General features: G+C 31.4%; 1 pseudogene; it reads right to left on the reverse strand.

The window, feature by feature from the left end:
• Positions 1 to 244: 244 nt before the first annotated feature.
• Positions 245 to 4,938, reverse strand: LOC120130198 (annotated as a pseudogene).
• Positions 4,939 to 7,182: the final 2,244 nt, after the last annotated feature.

Below are 7,182 nucleotides of genomic sequence, written 5' to 3' on the forward strand. Positions count from 1 at the left end.
TTCTCTCTCTTTTCTGAGTCAGAAATGGCTGCAAAATCACTGGTTTTCTTCTCTGAAATTCTGTCTAGAAAAATAAGTGTAATATGAGAGAGGGATTTCTAATTCATCAGTTTAAATTCTGAATCTATTTTTAATTATTAGTCTATCTATATATCTCTGTATGTAGAAAGGGGATAATATATATATATATATAAGGGTAATAATAATGATAATTATAATGTGGAGTAAAAAGATATGAAAGTTGCTAGCTTGGTCGAGGTCGAGCCAACCAGAGTGAGCTGAGAGCTCTTAGGCGATGGAAATACTCGGCGATAGCCACCAAACATCTTGCAAATTGATGGATTGTCAACATTTGATGTAATCGGAGTATAGCTTGATGCCTCAGATTATCTGCCTGCAAATGTAAAATATATGTTAAATTAAAGGGGGAAAATATCAATTCAAATTAATTAATATAAATTCCATGTTAAATATCTAAATCTCAGTCAATAACTTGGACTGCAACATTAAGACTAACACGTACTAACTTGACTTTGAGGATAGAATTTAAGATAAATTTGCTTACTAATTGGCCATCCACTCATGACTTTGAGGCACCAATGATTGTCAAAATGGGAAAGGAATAGAGAATTTAAGGCATTTTCTTAGTCCAATTTCATTTGTGTACCTTGCCTAATCTAGAAGGTTTTGACCATGAATGGATCGGTGCTGGGATATGACCCAGCTCGTGAGAATCTGAAATTCTTATATAATTTGAATATTTTTTTTATTTTATATTGATTATCTAATTTTATGCTCTTAAATTTTTAATATATTTTTCTAAATTTACCTCTCTTGATATAAAATTTTACGTCGTATTTGGTTTTAACAGATAATTCCGAGCAGATTAATTTCATTTTGAACCCATCCTCCAAAGGTACTTTGCTTATAGAAACCTGAAAATCTAATAAGCATATGGTCCTGCAGGTGACTTTTGGCTTATGGATATCGCACAGAATTTGACTTGAGGGATTCTAAATCCTTCAGAATTTAGGGTTTTTTTTACTCATAATTTCAAAAGGCTTAGGAAAAATGTTGAACAAGAAATACCCTAATCCCCACAATGACCAAGTTAACTAAATGCTCTATCAAAGATCAAACAACATCATTTATTGATCAAATAAAACTCAATTGTTTTCAGAACCATAAAAGAACATACAATACTTCTCCAGGCTGAAAAAAATTCAAATGTGAACTCCAAAATCCACATGAATTCATTGTTCTTTTTTAAAGAGTTAGGATATAAATCTTTCAACCTAGTTAATCACAATAGCCCATTTTTATTACTCGAGGTAAACATAAATATTAAAGTTTTTTTTAATAGTTTCGGTGATTACAAAGTAATATCTATTCAAAATTTTCTTAATCAATTGACAATACACCCTACATACGTATTTACTCAAATCTAAAATTTTAAGGAAAAGAAGGTGGGTTTGAAAGAATAAAATTAATTGATTGTGGATAGATTAGGCAGTTCTGTTGTACGACAGCCTAATATAAGGCTAAGGAAAGATGCTACAAGAAATATTAATATTTTTTAACATTTACAGTAGAACACTACCTAAAATGTTATTTTTCTACCGGAAATGTTAATTTTGCTACCTAAAATAAATATTTCCGATATTAACATTTCAGTATAAAAAATAACATTTTAAGTAACACCCGATATTAATATTTCGATAGAAAAAATAACATTTTAGATAACACTTTACCGAAAGTGTTAAAAAATATTAATATTTCCAGTAAGCACATTTTCTTAACCTTATATCATTGTCTTTCTTTAGAAATCCCGGATTGATTTGGTCATGTGCGTGGGGAAGACGTGGCCTAAGGCAAAGAAAGGTCAAAAAAGAAAGTTAAGTCTTAAAGTCAAACGGTTACGACTATGACATCAACATATGGGCAGGAGTATATATGACACATTATTAGAGAGAGAGAGAGAGAGAGAGAGAGCACCAGCATGTGAAAAGGCAAATATTCTTAGACTTGGTGGTAACAATCAGGTGACAAGTTCATTAATTTCTCTACAAATTGTCATGATTGCTTTTGACACATAACTAATTGGACAATTAGTATGTCCCATTGGTTCAAAGACGAGAAATTCCTACAAGTGTTTTAAGTCTTGAATGCTATAAACATACACTAATCTATTGCATATAGTCTATTTGGGAAACTAATTACTGAATCAAAACATATCTGATGAAGTAAACCTAAAAGACTAAGTATCACATGGAAACCTTACGTGAACCACCAAAGCCATTATAAGGACGGAGTAATTTCATGGAAAGCTTATGTATTATGATCATCATCATCATTCATGGGGCTGGGGGTCCACAAGCACATGATAACAGAATAGTAGAAGTAAATACCTGTCTAACAAAACCTTCAAGGGTGGAGAGCTTGTTGATGGCCATAGCCATTTGTCCCATGTAGTTAGTCATGTTAGGAGGGCAGCTCAGTGAGTCAGATGTTATAATATCTGAAAGAGATTGGTTCATTGCTTCCAGGCCTTGTGTTAGGGCTTCTTCTGCTTCCTGTGTCGACTGCTGCAACCCACATATCCCTATTATCTGCTGCTCCGTCAGTGCCTCTATCTCATTCAATATAACCTGAAAAATAATAACAAGAAAACTATGAATCTATGGTACTGATTACATAATTTAAATATAGTCCACTATATCCATCGCGATAAACTCAACGTAGCCGAAAATGTTACGCGACTGCAATTTAAATCCAATTTTAGACTTTAAGTTCGGGTGTTATTAATTTACCCTGATGAGTTGAGATGGGCGAAACCCACCCATCCACATGAAACATCGTTCAGCAGGAGTCATCCACGTGCCAGACACAAGGTGAAAGACGTCGGTTTTAGCCAGCATGGTTTTAAGGTTCATCATATGGTCCAGGTGTGCTAAACAGTTGTGGACCAAGATCCCAAGCTCGTTCTCCGGTACATGCTGATGAACCGCTGCTCTAAGCTCGCACATTACTCGATGATGCTCTTCTCGCCAACTTGCATACTCCATGTCAAACATGGCAGCATCTGAAGCATAAAATCCAGTCCATAAACATATATATATAGCCATTATTTAAAAGCCAAAATATGAAAAGGAGAGACGGCTTATTTATATTTATAGTATATAAACCTGGGCTTATGTTGTTAATACCAACAGGAAGGCTTTGGTCTCCTCCTAGGGCTAGGATATTACCGCCGCCAAAGAACACGCCCTAAACAGCAAAACAAATAATCTCAAATATATAGAGAGAGAAACAATATATATAATAGCAAATAATCTCACTTGAGCTCTGGCTCTTTGAAGTTCTTGTTCCAGTTGGGTAAGCTTAATCCTACTCGACTCTAGCTGCTGAACATAGGTCTGTCATCGAATTAACAGCAACAATAAATAAATGAACCCCAGAAATAATTCTTAGGTAATTACTTTCATTAAAGCTTTGTTTAAATGAGATGACCTTTTTTCTTAGCCGGCTTTTCCTTGCTGCTTCTCTATTCTGAGCAAGTCTTCTTAATGTCTGATAGGAAATGATACAGATAAACTACATTAATCAAGACTTATTTTCCATTTAAAGAAACCAAGAATAAAGGTCCTATGTGGAAACAGGGATTTAAATGAAAATTGCAATCGTGATTTTCGTTGTAAGCGGCTGTGGAGATAATGAATACTATATTGTCATTGTGATGAATATTATTGCAGTCATTGAATACACGATCACGCAATAACAATTTCAGATGACGCAATTATCATTCCGTGCATCTGTTATTCAGATAACGGATTGCTATTTAAATCCCTGTAGGAAGGCTGAAGAATTAACCTTGGTGTCTGGTGTGTTGGGTCCTTCTTGCTCAGAACTTGATGTTGGCCCTTTACGGTTCCCCTCACGCTGCCAAATTAAAACATGGATTTGTTAGTAAATCAAAATCAAAACATGGGAATTAATTCCTTTGTTTCTTTAATATGCAGAGCTAGCCTCTCATACCTTGACAGCTTTAACTGACCCATCATTTCTGGCGTTGGCCAACTCCATCGACGACTCTGATGGTCTCTTTGAACAACTGCTAGTTGCAGGAGAAACTAGTCCTGTATTTGTCTACCAAATAACAAATATCGGAAAGAAAAAAGAACACTTGAGAAAATTATTAGTACTTGCACCATCCACCAACATAATTTTTTTTATTAGTTTAAGAGAATTATAAAATAATATTTATTCAAAATATTCTCAATCATAAAGAATAAATGTTCAAACATTCCTATAAATGTTTTATTTGAATCGAGACCTCTAAAACTAACAACTATATTTTAATTATTAAAATCGTTTAGTTCGTGCACCAAACATAAAACTCTAAATACTCAATAATAATAATAATGATTTTCACCTTTGCTAATGATGCGGCTCAACATGCATAGGCTGAGAAGGGAAAATGTTGAGAGTGGGAGGCTTCATTCCAGGGTTATCTGCGTATATAAATTCTCAGAGCCATTAACTCGACAAGATAAAAGAAGTGGCAGTGGTAGAGACAGGACTCACTTGTCTGATGTTGAATAGTGGAAGGGTCTTGTCCATCAAGATAGAGAAAAAGGGATTGATCTAATTCACCCAAATCATAAGAACCACTGTCTTTGCTTCTGCTTACCCCCAACAAAAACAAGAAACATGATATTAAAATCTTTAAACGTTTCCCTTAAGGAAAGAAGAAAAAGGGGGTTGGGTTTGTGTAGTTTTGCACTGAGAAAGAAATTACATGAAGTTGTGAGGGATGGAAGATGAAGACGACGACTGCATCATTGCATAAGGAACCTGATTCAGATGATATTGATTATTTTGTTGTTGCTGTTGCCGTAGGATAGATTGGTTCATGTAATTGTCTCCACTGCTACCCATCAAAACAACATCACCAAAGTTAAGCTAAACTTGAAGAGCTCTTGAATTCAGCATTAATGGCAAAACCAGCTTCCTTTCTATATCATTTCTTCACCTCCACCACCATCTAAGCAGTAATCAAAACAAGAAAGAAATATAACATGATATATACACTCAGAGAGAACACAAACACAAGGAAAAGAAAAAGGAAGTGGAATTTGTAAGCACGGAAACGAAAGACAAAACCCCTTTTATATATCTATAAATAAGTATGATTTTTCTAAAATAAAATAAAACCGAAATTTTCAAATAGATATTGACATTTAAAAAAAATCATTTATTTATTTTTTTATATAAATTATACATTAGTATATCAATTACAATTTCTGTTATTTTTAAGTTTCTAATTATTTTATTTTTTAAATAACATATAATATAATATTATTTTTTAATTTTATTTTAGTTATCTCAATATTAAAATAATGATAATATTAATGTATCATCATAAGATAATATCACATCATTATTTGATAAATAAATAAATATTATATTAATAATTCAGTTAATTTTTTAACAATAAGTGATCAAAATAAAATTAAAACGTAATATTAAATATAATTTTTAAAAAGATAATTAAATGATCAAAATGATATTAAATGTGTAGTTTATCATTATTTTAATAGGCACCGCTTATTTGGAATGTCTATAATGACCTTACCAAAAAATCATATTGATTATTGAGATTTTTCATGCAAACTTACACGTAGATGTTGCGGTGGCAACAAGAGTTCCTTTTTTGCATTATATATATTTGAATAAAAGTATAAACACATGGAAGATTGGTGAACCCAAAAGTCAATGTAATAGAAGAAGATGGAAATCATAGACCATTTGTTTTATTATAGGGAAAAAAAATGAGGAAATTAAGTTGTTCATTCAATTCAACCTTAGCTTAGACTTGAAGATACCATGTAGAATTTTGGACATTTTGGATTTAAGACAAATTCTTTATTTCCTTATACTTCTGGTGGAGTAAACAGTCAACGCATTCATATTTTGAATGAGAATTCAAATTCATCACTTGCTTTTCCTTTGGAATGATATTTATTTATGGATAAAATAAGTTTGATTTATCGTTACAAAATCTTTATGTAGAATACATCACGTTTATTTGTTATTCTAGTGATTTTTTATGTTTTGGACGTCGTTCCACTCGGATATGCGATTTTTTGATGATATTCATAATTTTGATCAATTTTTGTGGTTCATTTGTCGATGCAGACAAATATTCATATTTATCTTTGTTCGAATATTTTCCTTATAGAATGGATAATTTCTTGTGTTAATAATTATAAGAAAAAAATTCTAATTATATATTTAATTTACAGTTATAATTATAAACTCTATTATAATTTTAGATATTTTTTTAATAAAACCTACCTTTTCTATTCAAAGAGAAAAAACATAAACATTAAATATTCAAATCTATATCTTAATAAAACCTTCTCATGCCTAATCACTAATCCACTTGTGCTATTCACTCAAATTTTAATAATATTTATAATTTAGGTTCAAATATTTTTTTGTGTAATTAGATATTTATCTTAAAAAAATTACACGCCCAAAACTTAATACCTTGAGTAAATTATTTTGTCTTAGAGAAAATTGCTACATGGCTGAGGTTAGTAGAAAATGATGAATAAATGAATCATGTAGACATAATAAAAATGAAGTAAGACTAAGCAGTTCAAAACTTTATTAGAGATTCACTCAGAGGTCAATCACAAGCAATTAAGCTCACCAGGATCTAATTGACATAAGCTAAACTTTAGGCTCAATAATTAACTAAGGACGTAATTGAAGAAGTTAAATTTATAGACTCAATTATTAATTAATTTAACTAATTAAGGACCCAGTTGCAAGCAACTAAACTTATTAGGTTCAATTATTAAATAATTTAACTAAATAAAGACCTAGTTGCAAGTAGCTAATCTTATGAGGCTCAATTATTAATTAATTTAACTAATTGAGTACCTAACTGCAAGCATCCAAACTTGTTAAGTTCAATTATTAGTTAATTTAACTAAATAAGGACCTAATTGCAAAAAGCTAAACTTATTAGGCTCATATGTAATTAATTAATGTTGAGAAGAATCAAATACACATAATGTAGAGGAAATAAAATGTAAATAAAATCAAAACTAAAATTAAAAGCAGTACAAGTCTAGTCCACATGTGGGTCAAGGTGTGAACATTTTAAATATG

The sequence above is a fragment of the Hibiscus syriacus genome, unplaced genomic scaffold, assembly GCF_006381635.1.
Source record: "Hibiscus syriacus cultivar Baekdansim isolate YM2019G1 unplaced genomic scaffold, ASM638163v2 tig00110528_pilon, whole genome shotgun sequence".
Taxonomy (NCBI): Eukaryota; Viridiplantae; Streptophyta; class Magnoliopsida; order Malvales; family Malvaceae; genus Hibiscus; species Hibiscus syriacus.